The sequence below is a fragment of the Sus scrofa genome, chromosome 14 (assembly GCF_054392235.1).
Source record: "Sus scrofa isolate SSC_HxYL_T2T_F1_AM1 chromosome 14, Sscrofa_HxYL_maternal_Yorkshire_Landrace_v2.0, whole genome shotgun sequence".
Lineage (NCBI taxonomy): Eukaryota > Metazoa > Chordata > Mammalia > Artiodactyla > Suidae > Sus > Sus scrofa.
This window is the reverse complement of record NC_139396.1, coordinates 55,145,001-55,160,487: the sequence shown is the minus strand read 5'-3', so window position 1 is coordinate 55,160,487 and position 15,487 is coordinate 55,145,001. Positions and strand designations below refer to the sequence as shown.

At 43.4% G+C, this 15,487-nt stretch overlaps 1 protein-coding gene across 25 annotated transcripts in view; it reads left to right on the top strand.

Annotated features, from left to right (window-relative positions):
* Positions 1–15,487, top strand: part of SUDS3 (SDS3 homolog, SIN3A corepressor complex component) — a 423,529-nt gene that overhangs the window by 379,788 nt on the left and 28,254 nt on the right. For 12 of the 25 annotated variants that reach the window (XR_014825532.1, XR_014825527.1, XR_014825533.1 and 9 more), the window contains one exon: positions 3,090–3,267. The exons of the other annotated variants lie outside the window; for them this stretch is intronic. The gene's annotated coding sequence lies outside the window, so the exon portion shown is untranslated. The remainder of the gene's footprint in view (positions 1–3,089; positions 3,268–15,487) is intronic. 25 annotated transcript variants of the gene reach the window in all.

Sequence of the window (15,487 nt, the reverse complement as noted above, 5' to 3'; positions counted from 1 at the left end):
CTGGATATCGCTTTTTCTCTAAGTCACCCATTCATGCTAAATATTGCAGCATGTGGGCATTTAAAATGCATGTGACTGTCCTTTGGGAAAAGATCCTTAGATGATTTTCCTGTGGCTTTTGCAAGTAGGATAAATCTGGATGTGGCAGATTGAGAGCAGTTGACTCAGCCTGTTAAGACCTGAGTTCTTATCCTTAATCATCTGTCATTTACTCTGTGTCTTGTCTGTCAGTTGTCATAGTTAAATTTCTCATCTTTTAAATTAATGGGTTAAATTTGACAGCTTAGATGAAATGGACAAATTCCTTGAAGTATACCACATGCCAAAATTAACAGAAGAAGAAGTAGAAAATCTAAAAAGCCCTGTATCTATTTAAGAAATTGAATTCACAATTAAGCCTCTCTTTGACTTCCCTGCCCCACAACTACAGGCTTATTTTATCAAATATTTAAGCATAAAATTATGCCAAGATTACATAAACCCTTTCAGAAAGAAAATAATTGTTTCTAAGTCATCTCATTAGGCCAGCATAACTCTGGTAAGAATAGCTGATATTAAAAAAAGAGAAAATAATGGACCAATATCTTTCATTAATGTAAACACAAAATTCCTTAACAAGATGTTATCAAACAGAATTTAGCAATATATGAAAAGGTGGAGTTAAGATCAGAACCATGAATATGTTGTATCATACTCTCCCATATCAACTCCCACTCCCAGCTGACATCACTAATTGATCACTCTTTTTTTTTTCTGGCTGAATCACTCTCAGCCTATCACTCCAGGCAGCCACTTTCAATAAATTAAAATTGGCATATGAGAAGAAATCTGATGTCATTGAACTAAATGAATCCTAACAATGCAAGGCTGAAATGCTATAATTCTATTTTCCTACTGAAATTGTGAGGTCATTTTATGACCAGCATTTCCTTCAGTGTGGGATGAGTTACTCCAGGCCAGACATGGAAGAGCAAGAGTCCTTCATTGTGAGCCATTCACACAAAGGAAGAAGCCCTAAAATACTAAATGCCTGTAAAGACCATTTGTCCTCATTTACTGCTGTATCATCAGCCCCCAAGGACAAATTCTGGTACACAGTATCATCCAAGACTGTTGAATGAATGAATGAATGAGTGAGTGAATTCTGAGGGGAGCAGATACATGGTTCTTTTTATGGTTGTCATGATGACTGCCACTGAGTTAAGGATAACCAGCCACAAACAGTGAAGCAAGGGAATGGGATCAAAGCAACAGGCTGCAGTGTGAGGGTTGAACATCTATAGTATAACTTCAGCCTCCTCTTTTCTCTGAGTTGCAGACAAATATACTCAGTTGTTTTATTGATACTTTTACCTGGCCACCTCAAAGATTTCTTAAGCTATTATAAATTAGTGTCTGTTGGCTCCCCTTACCCCAAACCTGGTCCTTCTCCAGTATTTCTTATCTTAGTGAACCTCACCATCATCCATCTGGCTATACAGTCCAGAAATGGAGAAGGCCATCTGAAAACCTCTCCCCTCTTGATGTCTCACACCCCAATTATCTCTCAAATACATGTGCTCTTCTCTGTCCTCCACACCCCCACCCTGGTCCGAGCTCACTCCACCTCTCACCTGGAAGTATGAGAGTGATCACTTCACACTCAATGATCTGTTCAAAATAATCGGTAGATTATTCACTCCTTGCTTAAAATGTGGTGGCTTTTCAATGCCTAGAAGAGAAAAACCAAACTCTCTAAAATGGTCTACAAAGCCCTGGCTGATCTGTCCCCTGTTGTCCTTTGAAGCTCCCTCATACACTGTTCTCCCCTTATTTGCTGTGTGTTCATTCCGCTAACCTTTTAGCTCCCCCAACACACAGCAGGCTTCTAACCACTTCTCTGCCTCAAATCTTTCCTCCTTCTTTTTCTCTTGTTGACTCCTATATAGGGTTAAGAGTTCTTGTAGCTTCGATGGGAAAGACTTCCCTAACTATCCCCCTCCACCCCTTTCCCAACAAGGCACAGGATAGCAAAGGACTATCCAGCTCCCCCCCAAATCAATAGTGCCAAGGTTGAGAAGCCCTTTTCTAAGTCACTAAGATTTGGGGATTTATTGTTACCACAGCTTAACAGGTCTTTTCCTCACCGATACAATGAATGATTGAAATCTATTACACGTCTTGCTTCTCCACTTGGCAGAATCTCTGTATTTTCCTTAAAGCTAGAGCCTTCAAGAAGGCCATAGAGGAATTACAAATGCTTGAACTAAGTGACACTAAGTAACTCCAGCACATTTTCTATGTGCACATAGGGAAGTGGAGGGAACTGTAAAGTCCAAATGTAGAGTTAGTGCCATGTGACTGCTTAGAGGTTGTCGTAGGTGGTCATGGTCCATTGGCCAAAGCAAGCCCTTTGCCTGTTTGTGTAAATAAAGTTTTGTTGGCAATCAGCCATGCCCTTTTGTTTATGTATCATCCACAGCTGCTTTTGTACTACAAGGACAGAAGTAAGTAGTTGCAACAGAGAGTATGGCCTACAAAGCCTAAAATATTTACTGTCTGGCCCTTTACAGAGCAAGTTTGCTCATTCCTTTCAAGAACATAGGTTTGAGGACATTTCTCTTTTGGCAAAGCAGGTCACAGATCCAGGGTTGCTACAGCTCTGGCGCTGGTCATAACTGGGCCATAGGTTTGATCCCTGACCTGGGAACTTCCACATGCCACATATTCAACCAAAAAAAACAAACAAACAAACAAAAAAAACCCAAAACAAAAAAACAAACAAAAAACCCAGGGGTTTGAGTCCCAGCTCTAACACTTACTAGCTGTGTGACCTTGAGAAAGTCATACTACATTTCTGAGCTTTAATTTTCTCATCAATCAAATGGAGAGAGTAACATGACTTGCCTCCTATGGTTTTTTTAAAGTATTTGAATGAGTTCAAATTCTTTGCACCTTGCCCAGCACATACAATATGCTTAATAGATCACAGCTATTATGAAGTTAGTACTATAAATAATGAATAATAATAATAAAACCACCTTTCATACCTTGAGCAGAAGTAGATCCTTTCCTAGGGTCTGACAGTAAGTTTTCTTCCTTCATCACAGATGCTCTGGCAGCCCATAAGGAAATGTGTTTATCTTGAAAGCACCTGGCAGAGACGGTGTGGATGGGGCTGAGCTAGTGGAAAGACCCCATTTCTCAAACCCAGCTTTCTATACGGAATTATTCAAAGGGAAACCTTATCAGGCAGCCTTCCGGCTTGGTGTCATCCATCTTCTAAAGGTAATTCAATAGCCCTTGGTAGCTGATGATTTATGAGGTGGGCAGCCGCGGAGAGGTTGCTCTTTGTATTACAGCCTGTTTTTATCAATGACCAGCAACCTGCTGGCTGTGGCCAGAAGCAACAGGCTCTTTGTTTAATCCCGTTAACCCAGGACTTGTCTGCAGCCAGCTCCAGGCCAGCCAGGGCCACTGGCCACGTGGGCAGATGAAGAAGTTGGATCATTTTGAGTTGAGAGTGCCAGTTTGAAAAGTAGGACTTCTGTGTCTTAACACAAGTAGAGCTCTGTTTCCTACACAAAGATGCTTTAAACCCCACCCCCACAAATCACATCTGGCCAGTGACAGTCCTGGGAGGGAGAGATTGTTATCCTTGCTTCACAGAGGAGATGCTATGGAGGTGGGAGGTGGTTCCTCACCTCTGCCTGGGTGAGGAATGCCAAGGCAAGTGCTCTTGTCTTAGCAGGGTGCACGCATCCTTTGGTCTGTCTTTGATGTACTGGTCTTGGCTTTTGTCTCACTGCTGCCTAATTCCAAACATGCGAGGATAATTTCATGAGCATAATCCCAGTTCCAGGACCAGGCTTGGCATGTAGTAAGTGCTCAATAAATATGTCTAAAGAAGAAATGGTACCCGGGCCTTCACGTATGTTATATCCTTTTCCTGAAACATTCCTCCCATCCTTTTGCTTAGTGAACCCCTACTTGCCCTCAAAGGTCATAGGTTAGATATCATCTTGTGTCAGTGGGTGTCTAATCAGGGAAATAGAAATCATAGGCATTAATTTAACTGAAAATTTAATAGGGGGTTGGTTAAGCCCTTATTGGAAGATGGGAAAGATAAAAAGGGAACATTGAGGTCACAGAGAAAGTAACTGCAGTGGACTAGTTATTCGTTGCTGTGTAGCAAATTACTCCCTAACTCAGTAGCTTAAAACAACCATTCATTATCTCTTACTTTCTGTGGGTCAGGAACCAGGGCATGGCTTCTCTGGATCTTCTCCATCAGGGTCTCTCATAGCAACGGTAAAGGTGGCAGCTGAGGCTGGGGTCTCACCTGAAGGCTCAACCGGGATCTGCTTCTAAGCTCACTCAAGTGGCTGTGGTCAGGAGTGTTCCTCCTGGGCTCTTGGGCTGAAGCCATCAGTTTATCACCATGTATTCGCTGGAGGCCTCCCTCAGTTCTTCGCCACATGAGCCTCTCCATGGCACAGCTCACAACCTGGCAGCTGACTAAGTGTGTGAGTGAGATAATATATCCTTGACAGAGGCTATAGCTTTGTTATTTATTTCTTTTTTCTCTCTTTTTTTTGCTTTTTAGGGCCACACCCACAACATATGGAGGTTCCTAGGCTAGGGATTGAATCAGAGCTACAACTGCCGGCCTATGCCGCAGCCACAGCAACACCAGATCCAAGCTGCATCTGAGACCTACACCACAGCTCACAGCAATGCTGGATCCTTAACCCACTGACTGAGCTAAGCCAGGGATCGAACCTGCAACCTCATGGTTCCTAGTTGGATTTGTTTCCACTGTGCCACGACAGGAACTCCAGTTGTTATTTAGTTTATGAAGTGAGATCCCATTATCCCTGCTGTATTCTAGTAGAACCTGGTCAGCACAGTAGAAGCAATGCTGAGTAGTTATGTTTTGAGCCACATGCGAAGCACTGGGAACTCTGTCTAGTCAATCATGATGGAACACGTAATGTGAGAAAAAAGAATGTATACATGTATGTGTAACTGGGTCACCATGCTGTGCAGTAGAAAAAAAAATATATAAAGAAATTTAAAAAAAGCTAGTCAGCACATCCATCCTGCACTAGGACACAAATATCAAGGGGTGGGGATCACCGGGATGCAGGGGTGGGGGGGCTCTCACAGGCAGAAAGAAGCTAATTCCTAAAGGGAATAGACTGGGTTTTAGACTCAAGATGTTTGGAGGAGGGTCCCCACAGGGCTGAGACAGCTTCTGAGGGGGTGGCCCTGGCCAGCTGTCACTGGAGACTCTGATGGGGCACAGTGAAGCTGTGTCCAGGAGTGTGAGAAAAAACACCTGGACATGGGAGCTAACTGCTGTTTCTGGAACCAAATGGCCCTGCCCATGGTCTGGGGAGAACCACTGACACTGACAGTAGCAGGAAGCAGACTGGAAAGATCAGTCCCCTCTGCCCTTGCTAAGGGTTGAATTGTATTCCCCCTGCCCAAATTCATGTGATAGTGTCCTAGCCCCCAGTACCTCAGAACAGGACCTTATTTGGGAACAGGATCCCTACTGATGGAATTAAGACAAGGTCATGCTGTAGTAGGTCATACTAATCCAAACTACCTGGTGTCCTTATAAAAAGGGGGAATTTAGACCCATGTGCAGTCCATGAGACATCAAGGCTGAGATGGGGCTGGTGCTTCTGCCAGCCAGGGACCACCGCCAATGGATGGCAAAGCACCAGCAGCTAGGGAAGAGGCATGAGCCAGATTCCTTCAGACGGAACTCACCCTGCTGACACCTGGATCTTGGACTTTCAGCCTCTAGAATGTGAGAGAATTCTCTGTTTTCTAAGCCACCCAGTGTGTCGCACTTCACTATGGCAGGCCTAGGAAGCGGGGACAGCTACCTCCAGCCTTGCCGTCTCCTCTGTCTGACATTTTATAGGACCTGCCAGGGATGCAGCTCAGTTTCCACGGAGACCACGGGAGGTGGGTGTGAAGCTGGGCAATGAAAGCATGATGGTCTCTTACCTTCTTCTGTGTCCCCTTGGTTCTCCATTCTGCCTTCAGTCACAGCGCTTACCGTCCTCTTTTCCTAACTGGTTATTTGTAAACTTCACAGTTAGGAATTTTACAAGGGCAGGTGCTCTGTACCTGTTTGTCCACTGTGTCACCTGTGCCAATACACATAGCTATCATCTTATACATATAATATTGCTTAATCCTCATAATAGCCCTGCAGTGCAGATATTTTTATCCCCATTTTCTTAGGAGAAACCTGGATATTCACGAGATCAAAGGTTGTGTAGCTGGCAAGCATCAGAGCCAGGGTTGAATCTCCTTTCTGTTATCTTCCTCTACTTTCTCCTCAAGTTTTTGGAGCCGTTGTGTATTAAAGATTTACAATATGCTGGGAACTGCATTAGATGCTATCTGCATATCTTTCTCTATCTCCATATTTGTATTAGCTACATTATCATCTAAACCTCATTTCATAGAGTAAGCCGTGCTAATGGAGAGCTGGAAACCAAACTGAATATTCCAGTTAAATCCAAGGCCTCCATGCAGCCAGACAGCTGAAAAATCAACCAGTGTCCCTCCACTAAGAGGGGATTAATAGATTGTTGATCCATCTAATGGTTTGTTTAATTGATGGCTTCTGCCATTATTAGAGGAGAGTTTGGAGGGGTTTTTATGATTATAAGACCCACATCAATTAGCCTTGGAAACAAGAATGTAAATATGACATGTTATTCTGTTGCCAAGCAAAATAAGCACCTATACTTGTAGCCAAAGCTTTAAGAATTTATTCAGCAAATATTTGAGCACGTATTACGTGTTTGGCACTGTTCTCCCAGCTGTGTCGGATATAAAAGTATAAGCTGCATTCCTGTCCCCAGGGATCTTGCAGTGTAGTTAAGGAGAGGCGATATGCACACATGAGATGTTAATTAACAAAACAAGGCCATCTAGGGTAAATAGCAAATTAATGGAATGGACAATAGGAAAATGGTGCCTATGGGAATTCAGAGGCAGGAGTGATGATGATGATAGTAATAAAGAAATTTGCTATTATTTTACTGAGCATACTGAGGCTTAGAAGAATTGAATGACTTGCAACATATTGCACAGCCAGAGAGTGATGGAGTGAGAATTTGATCCTGGGTTATCTCACCCAGGAAAGAGCTTTTAATTACCTACCATGGCTATAGACTGAGAGTGGATTGGATTCTATATGTCCATAGAAATCAGTGACTCTGTTTGAGGCTGGGGAAGCTCATATAAGTCTTAAAGTTGATGATGTTTAAAACTGGGTTTTGAAGCATGAGTAGGAGTTCAGTGGTTAGAGAAAGAAGACATTCCAGGCAGAAGGAACAGCCTATGCAAAGCATGAAGGTTTGTTTCTTATTTGTTTCCCTCTGCTTCTAACTATGCACACATACCCCCCTCTTTTTTTAGAGATGGCCAGTGTAAGTCATCCTCACTCTCTTATGCCCCTCCCTTTAGGAAAGGGTTTAGAATTTCAGAATATTTCCCCTTTGACTTTGCTTGCACTGAGGCATGATCCTTTGGGAGAGAAAAGCCTCTGATCCTACAGCAGTCTCAGGTTTTGTCAGTTATTTTCAGCACCTGGAAAAGAAGGTGGCAGGACACCCTCTCTCCCCACAACACACATAACTATTAAAAATGCTAGGAACATTTTGTTGAGCGAACAATTCTTGGGAGAGCTAAAGTGCTTATTGCCAATCTAAAAAAGCCATTCTGAGAGAAAACTAAAATAGATGGAAATCAACTGAATTTTCTGCCCTAGGAGATCTTGAGCAAGGAAACCCATGTGATTGACCAGTGGTTTTCCGAGGGGGATGGGCATGTAAAGTGAGAAGATTGTAGGAGGAAGAAAGAGTAGTTTAGGGGAACATGTAAGGTGGAGGAAATGAGCATTTTGCAGAAGGAGAAGGGCGGCCCCATGGATCTGGGTTCCTTCTGAGAGGCCACAGGAAACTCAGGGGTGCCACACATGATAATCTGTTAGAGCTTCAGTTTTTTCATCTGTGAAATGGGAGTAATGACACTTAACCTTTGGGATCCTAGAAGAAAAGTTATGTGAAGGACTTCCCATGCTGTCTGACACATAGTAGGAGCTCAGAAATGTAAGTTATTAGTAATAATAAGATTGTGTTAGAGCTTAAGGAGCAGAGTTGATATCTTTGGTTGTCTTCCCTGGGATTCTCTTGCATGTGATATTTTGAGCCCTCAGAAGAAGGGAGTGGGGGAGGCAGGAAAGCTCAGGAGAAGGAATTAAACAAGGGCATGGTCTCAGTGGGATACTAGCTACAGCCTGACCCCACAGGGAGCTCTGGAATATGAACTGTGCTGAAGCAAGAGGGTGAGCCTTTTCAGACTCCAGGTCATCTAGTCACTGGATACAGGCATGCCTGGTGGGGGGATGTGACTAAAGGGGGCGCTCTGGGTGAAGTGGTGCCCCAAGGGTAGATGTGAGCCTCATAGCCATTGCTCACAACATCTGGAGGATGGATGCCTTGGGCTAGTAAAGGCTGTTGGGATTGGGTCCACCAGTGAAGTCTGTTTCAGTTGTCAAGGTGAAGGATGCAGAGGGGAATCTGAACAAACTGGATGTGTCAAGCCTGTTCTTATGTAGCATAAGGATGAACCTCTTGACAGGAGAGGAGGACCTATACTGATGTTATCCAAAATATTGCCAACTGATGCCTCATAGAGATGTTGGTGGCTTCCAGAATCCCAACTTGCCACCACAGCCTATCTTTTTTTTTTTTTGTCTTTTTGCTATTTCTTTGGCCGCTCCTGCGGCATATGGAGGTTCCCAGGCTAGGGGTCTAATCAGAGCTGTGGCCACCAGCCTACGCCAGAGCCACAGCAACACAGGATCTGAGCCGCGTCTGCAATCTACACCACAGCTCACGGCAACGCCGGATCGTTAACCCACTGAGCAAGGGCAGGGATCGAACCCGCAACCTCATGGTTCCTAGTCGGATTCGTTAACCACTGCGCCATGACGGGAACTCCACCACAGCCTATCTTATTATGCCATTATTCAAAGATGGAAACACTTGCTCTGATTGAGACTCAAGTGATCAGATGATGGTGTCTTCGGGCAGAAATTAGGTCTTATAATTTTTTCTTTGTATCCCCCATGACGCCAAGTGTATACACTTGTATAAGTTGGTTGTCAGAAAGTGTAGTTGAATGAAGGGCATCTCCCGCAAACATTCTCAAGGATCCTATGCTTCTGACTTTTGGAGGTGATGAAAGAAAATGCCTTTAGTTATGCATATTCAGAGCTTCTTGCTCTAGTATTGAGGATCTCCCACCCTCTTGATCAGACCTCCAGGATTATTTCCAGTGCCCCTCTCACCCACCTTCACAAGCCTCACTCGGTTATCCACTGGTTTCCAATCTTTTCTCATTTTCTCATACATTTTCTCATACATTTTCTCATCATCTAGGCAGTTGTCCAGGCTAAAATCCTAGGAGTAATTTTTATTCCTCTTTCTCTGACCTCCATAATCCTCAAATCCACCAGCAAATCTGGTTTATTCTACTTTTAACATATGTCCCACTCTGGACATTTTGCATTCTTCCCTTTGCTGTCATCCCAGTCTGTCTGTTCCTCATCTTTCAACCAGGTTACAACATCTTCCTCACTGGTCTCCCTGCTCCAGATCTTGCCTACCATGGCAAGTTGTGTCCAGTATAGTTCCTGGCACACAATGGGCTCTCAATAAATACTGGATGAATGAATGTTTAAGAAATGGCATGAGGTTCCTTTTTTGACATGAAAAAAAATTAATGGATGACCAAACTAACGGTTGATATTTTGGTATACTTTACTCGAGAAACCATTTGGTGACCAAGTGCATCTATGAATTCAATAATGCTTTGGTTAAATAGATCTACAGACATTTGAAAAGTAGTTGTACTAGGGATGAGGCATTGGCAAATTGGTACAAAAATTGGCAGATACCTTGCAATACCTCTACAGCCCTCTAGGAGGCGGTGCCTCATAGCCTGGAATCCACAACTCTGGTAAACTAGGTCTTTGCTATTCTGGCAGCATGGCAGCATGACTCATTGTGGGATTCTGTTCCCACCCTTGTGCCTTTGTTTTGGCTGTGTCCCCCACTTTGAATGCCCTTTCAAATCTACCTCAAACTCTAGTATACAAAGCCCATCCATCTTTAAAGTCTCAGCCCAAATGTCAGCTCTTTTGAAGATTTCACCCAAAGATTTCTCACCCTGCAGGCTGATCTCCCACAGAGCTTTATCTATACGGCTTTTATATATAGCTGTAAGTGCCTATTTAGAAATTTCATGAAGCAATAACATTTGTAAAGGGGGGGGGTGTCTGATATAGATTTGGCAACTTTGACTTTGCCAAAAAGACCTTGAAACACTCAAATCATATCACCACAATCATTTCATAAAAGAAATTTATTGAAATACAAATAGAGAAAAGGGAAGGAAGGGCATTATTTTAAAATAATCATTTAGTAATGAAATAAATTTAATTCTATGAAAAATCCATACAAGGATGGTTCTTATTTTTCTCTCCTTCTTGAGACCTAGTAAGGCATTCATCATAGATAAGCCTTGGTCTAGAAAGGGACATTTGGAAACTTCTAATTCTCTGTCTCTACCTCATTACCATTTCTCGTGGGTGGGGACTGTCTACTTCAGCATCATGTCCCTGACAAAGCCTGGCTCATGGTGATTGGTCTAAGGTTCTTTGATTGGACATCATGAAGGGAAGAGACCCTGCTCTTTCTTTGGGATATTTGTTGTTCCTGATTATTTGGCCTCTGCAACACTGATGGTTAAAGTAAGCCCTTGCAGTAGAATTACCCTTTTCTGGAAGGTAAGGGCAATATAGAGCCCCTTGGATTTTTGCCTACTAATTCAGCACCAGAGGTACTCTTTTAGCCTTTAAGGAAGACATTGTCCAGCCAGTGTAGGAATAAGAGGTTGCCACATACTTGATTTTTAATATCATAGTAGGTACTCAATTTGAACTGGACAAATCTCTATGGATCTTAAAGGCTATGAGGTTGACTTTTTGTTTGGATGCTGGGAGTTTCTCTGATGAACATGAGCCCTGCTATGCTTGGCTTTATATCCCCAAGTACAGGTGCTCCTTTAAGCAGTGGTGAGACATCACGGAGACCAAAGGCAGCTGGATTCTGGGTCCCTTCCAGTCACATAACAGAGGAAGGCCTTGTGGCTTACTCTGGGCTGCTTTGGGTCACTATTCTTTTTAGAGCCCTTGGGAGAACTGGGCCAAAGACAGACAGCATCTTCCTGGGTCAAGGCACAAACCACAGACACCTCAGGAATTCAGGCGACAGAGCTGCCCCAAGGAGGCTGAATGCTTAGTGCCCAAACTCTCTGTCTGTGGAATAATGAATTCTCGTTTGATCATCTGCTGTGTAAATCACTGACGATGGGGAGTTAATCATGCATAGGAAATGAATCTTTTCTCCGATTTAATGAGCACAGTGCTCAGAGCAGCATCTGTTTACCCCTCCGCTCTCAAATCTCTGGCAGTTTGAACAATTAATTGTACCCAATAAGCTCTCTTTGTTTCAAAGCATTAAGAGAAAAAACCCCAGTTCTCCCCAAAACACACATACTGCTGGGTGGTAAGAATAAAGGCTTCCACTTAGCTCCTTTGCCCACTAAGAATCAGATGGTATATACAAGTGTGTGTGAGAGAAAGTGAGAGGTAAGGGGATGGGAGAGGAAGGAGGTGGGGGAAAGGGAAGAGAAGAGAATGAGGAGGAAATAGTAATTTTGGCTCTTAATTTAGGAATACCAGATAATGTGTCAGTGTACCAAGGGCCTTGTTTCATCTACGTGTTACAATACAGATGGAGGTATTATTATCCCTGTTTTATAGAGGAGAACACTGAGGTTCAGAGAGGTTAAGTCACTTGCCCAAGGAAGTTAAGTCACCCAGCTAGGAAGGAACTGTGGAGGGATTGGAGCTCAGGCTGTTCTGACTCTAAGGCTCAAGCCTTAGTTCAGCTGCTACACTTGCCCTTTCCTCTCCGTGGGAACTTCACTCACCTTCAAGTGCTCATCTCAAGGCTTCTCCCCGATCTCCTCTTGAACAACCCGAAGGCGGAGGCTCCAAGGCTGAGCTGCCTCGGATCCCATTTGTAGCATCCACACCCTTCACTTCTCTGAGCTTCAGTTTCCTCACTTATCAACTGGGAACAGTCACAGTGCCTTCATGTATGATTTTGTGAGGATCTGACAAGATGCTATATGAGAGAGCGCACAGAGCCCTGTACCATCACATTCTCATTACTTTCCTTTCTGAAACCCTTTCTATGCACCAGCCACTCTGCTAAACATGTTCTATATAGTACACATCCCTCGGTCTCCCAACAACCCTAAAAAGTAGATGTTTAATAATCAATCATCAGTTTTTACATACATTTACTGAGCATCTACTATGTGCAGGCGTGTCTTGATGCCAGGGCTGGAGTCTGGGTGGAAGGAGTAATTATGTAATTAAATGGTAAGGGTTATGGTGGGGAGCACCTGTGCTTTAAGGGTACATAGTGAGGGGAGGGACACCAACCTGTTTTTGGAGGAGGGGGGTATCAGAGATGCCTTTTAAAGAAAGTGACATTTCAGCTGAGCCCAGAAAGTTGACTAGGAGGAAGTCAAGTCAAGGAAAAGGATGAGGGGAAAACATTTTGGGCTGAGAATGAGGTTGTGCTATTCTTATTTAATAAGGATCTTTCATATTTTAATCCAAAGTAGTGATCATGTATGGGCTACTTGCAGGTCTGTGGCAGATTGTTGGAGCTAAGGGAAGGGGGAATGTTTGAGGTCAGAGGGTATCCTATTCACAGTACCTAGATTATTTCCATGCAAATGACTAATGATGCCCTCAGTTATTTTTATTCAATGAATATTCTCTTTTCACCAGACCCTAGAAAGTCAGATGTGGAAGGAAACTTTGAGGTCATCTGGGGCTCAGAGTTTCCAAAAATGTTGTACTTAATGTGATAGCTCTTATTGACTGGTGGTGTCTGCTTATAGTTCCCTGTTGGAAAGAGGCCTCCTTAATGGCGGATAGTGGTGAGATTGATTAGTGATGTCTGCTTCAGGCGTGGAACTAGGAATTGATGGTAGGTATGTGATTAGGGGTCAAAAAAGCTATACAGAGTTGGCATCAGAGCTCCTCTTAGAGAGAAAACCATTTTTGTCTTGGAATGTATTTTTATAGTCTGTTTTAGGTATTGAAAATGAGCCCTGAGGAACACAGTCTGTAAGAACACAGCCAAACAGAGAGAGATCTAAATTGCTCTGCATAATTAATAGGAATGCAAGGTCATGGATGAGCAGGGAAGAGAGGGTGAAAGGTACTCGTATGGGAGGAGAGGCTGTATCATGTGACGGGCGGCTGAACCTCAGAGAGAAAGGAAGACAATGTAAAAAGTTCACAATGGCAGAGTGGCCAAATATTTCAAAGATCGGGGTATCTCATTTCCAAGTTTAAGTAGTTTGACCCAAACTGTCAATAAAAGTCTGTTTTACATTTGGAGATTTGTGTTGTTGGCATTTAGGGGATTGAAGGAATAGGGCAGTACCCAGTATGAGATGCCATAATATGGGAAAACAAGAGAACATGTGGGATGCTGACATGGCGATCTGTAAACTGAACCAAACTCAGCAAAATGGAGAACCCAGAGATGGAGAATTACACCCTCCCCCACCTCCGAATATCCCTGGACCACTTGGGAAGGATACTGGGTCTGCTGCTGCATTTGGGATAAGGGTGTGGACTAATTTCATTTGGATTTCAAAGATGGGGTTTTTTGCTTCCCTGTTCTCATCTATCCTCCTAATTTTGCAGACAGGGAAACTGAGGCCCCTGTAGGGGAGAGGATCCTGATGGAGTTCTCATTTGGTGGCTGTGCAGTGAGGCTTCTCCAGGCCTGTGGCGGGAGATACTAGGCAGGGGTAATGAGCCAGCACCTCCTGTCTGCCGTCACCCATGGTCCGAAGCACTCAGCTCAGTCTGCGCAAAATATCGCAGACCTACTTTTAGATTTAAAGGGAACATCATCAGACTTAAATGAAGACTGTTTAGCCTTATGTGTGTGTGTGTGTTGGTGTGTTGGGGCAGGTTATGGGGAGTACTTGGGACTCTGGCTTTGAATTGAAGGGGATAGGAAGGGGGTTTTACTTGGTTCCAGCTCCTGCTCTGAGCTCCTGCTGTACCTTCCTTCCTTGGAGGGGTCCTTTCAGAAGAATACCTTGAAACTCAGATCTTATCTGTAAACAGTAGGTGGTCACTTAATGCACGGTAATCTGGGGTTAGGGGGACAGAAAGGCTGCCTGGTAAATAACTGGTCTCTCCATTTGCCTTGCTGCAGTGCCTACCCTTTCCACCAATATCCTGCCTTTGGATGAAGCGTGGATATGAAAATGTCTTTACTAAGAGGGGTTAAGCTCTATAGTACCCACCAATGCCCTACAAAGAAATCACTAGTGATAAGCCCTCAAAATGATTTACTCTTTTCCAAATGCTTGCATGGAGACATGCCATTTCAGCATCATCACACTCTATATCAAGAACAACAGACAGTGCCCCTGTTTTTCAGAAGAATAAACCAAGTCCCAAGATATTAGAACTTGGCTGAAGCAACCTAAGGAGCAGAGGTGAGGATCTGGGTCTTGGCACAATGACTCTCAGTCTTAGATGGTTAGCAGTTTTACTTCTAAACAGGAACACATTGAAGTTTTTGAAAAATTAGATTTTGCTTGAACGAGGGTACATTTTCATGGTAGACACCTTAGAAAATGAAACATCAAAGAAGAAACTAGGAGTTCCTGTTGTGGCACAAGGGAAATAAATCTGACTTGTATCTATGAGGATGTGGGTTCTATCCCTGGCCTCACTCAGTGTGTCAAGGATCCGGCATTGCCGTGAGCTATGGTGTAGGTCGCAGGAGTGGTTCAGATCCAGTGTTGCTGTGCCTGTGGTATAGACCAGAAGCTGTAGCTCTGATAGGACCCTTAGCCTGGGAACCTCCATATGCCATGGGTGCAGCCATAAAAAGCAAAAAAAAAAAAAAAAAAAAAAAAGAAGAAAAAGAAACCAAGTTCTAGCCGTAATCCCATACTGTACAGATGATCTCATTCTCAGTTTTAGATATACCCTCCTTATCTTTTTTTCTATAAGTGTTATGGCTTTTTAAGAAAAATGGGGTAAGAAGATGTAGAATCCTGTGACATGAATGTGTCATTGTTTATTTAACAAGCTCTGCAGTAGCATGCATTTATGAAACTTATTTACTGAAAAACAAGATGCCAGGACGATGAACTACATGGTAAAGGACAAAGCATGGTTCTTAGAATCCAGATGAACGCACTGCTGAGCAAGGTAGAGGGCAGGCAGTTCAACTGTTTGTTCAACAACTAGGCTAGATACCTACTGTGTTCCAGGCACTGTCCATGG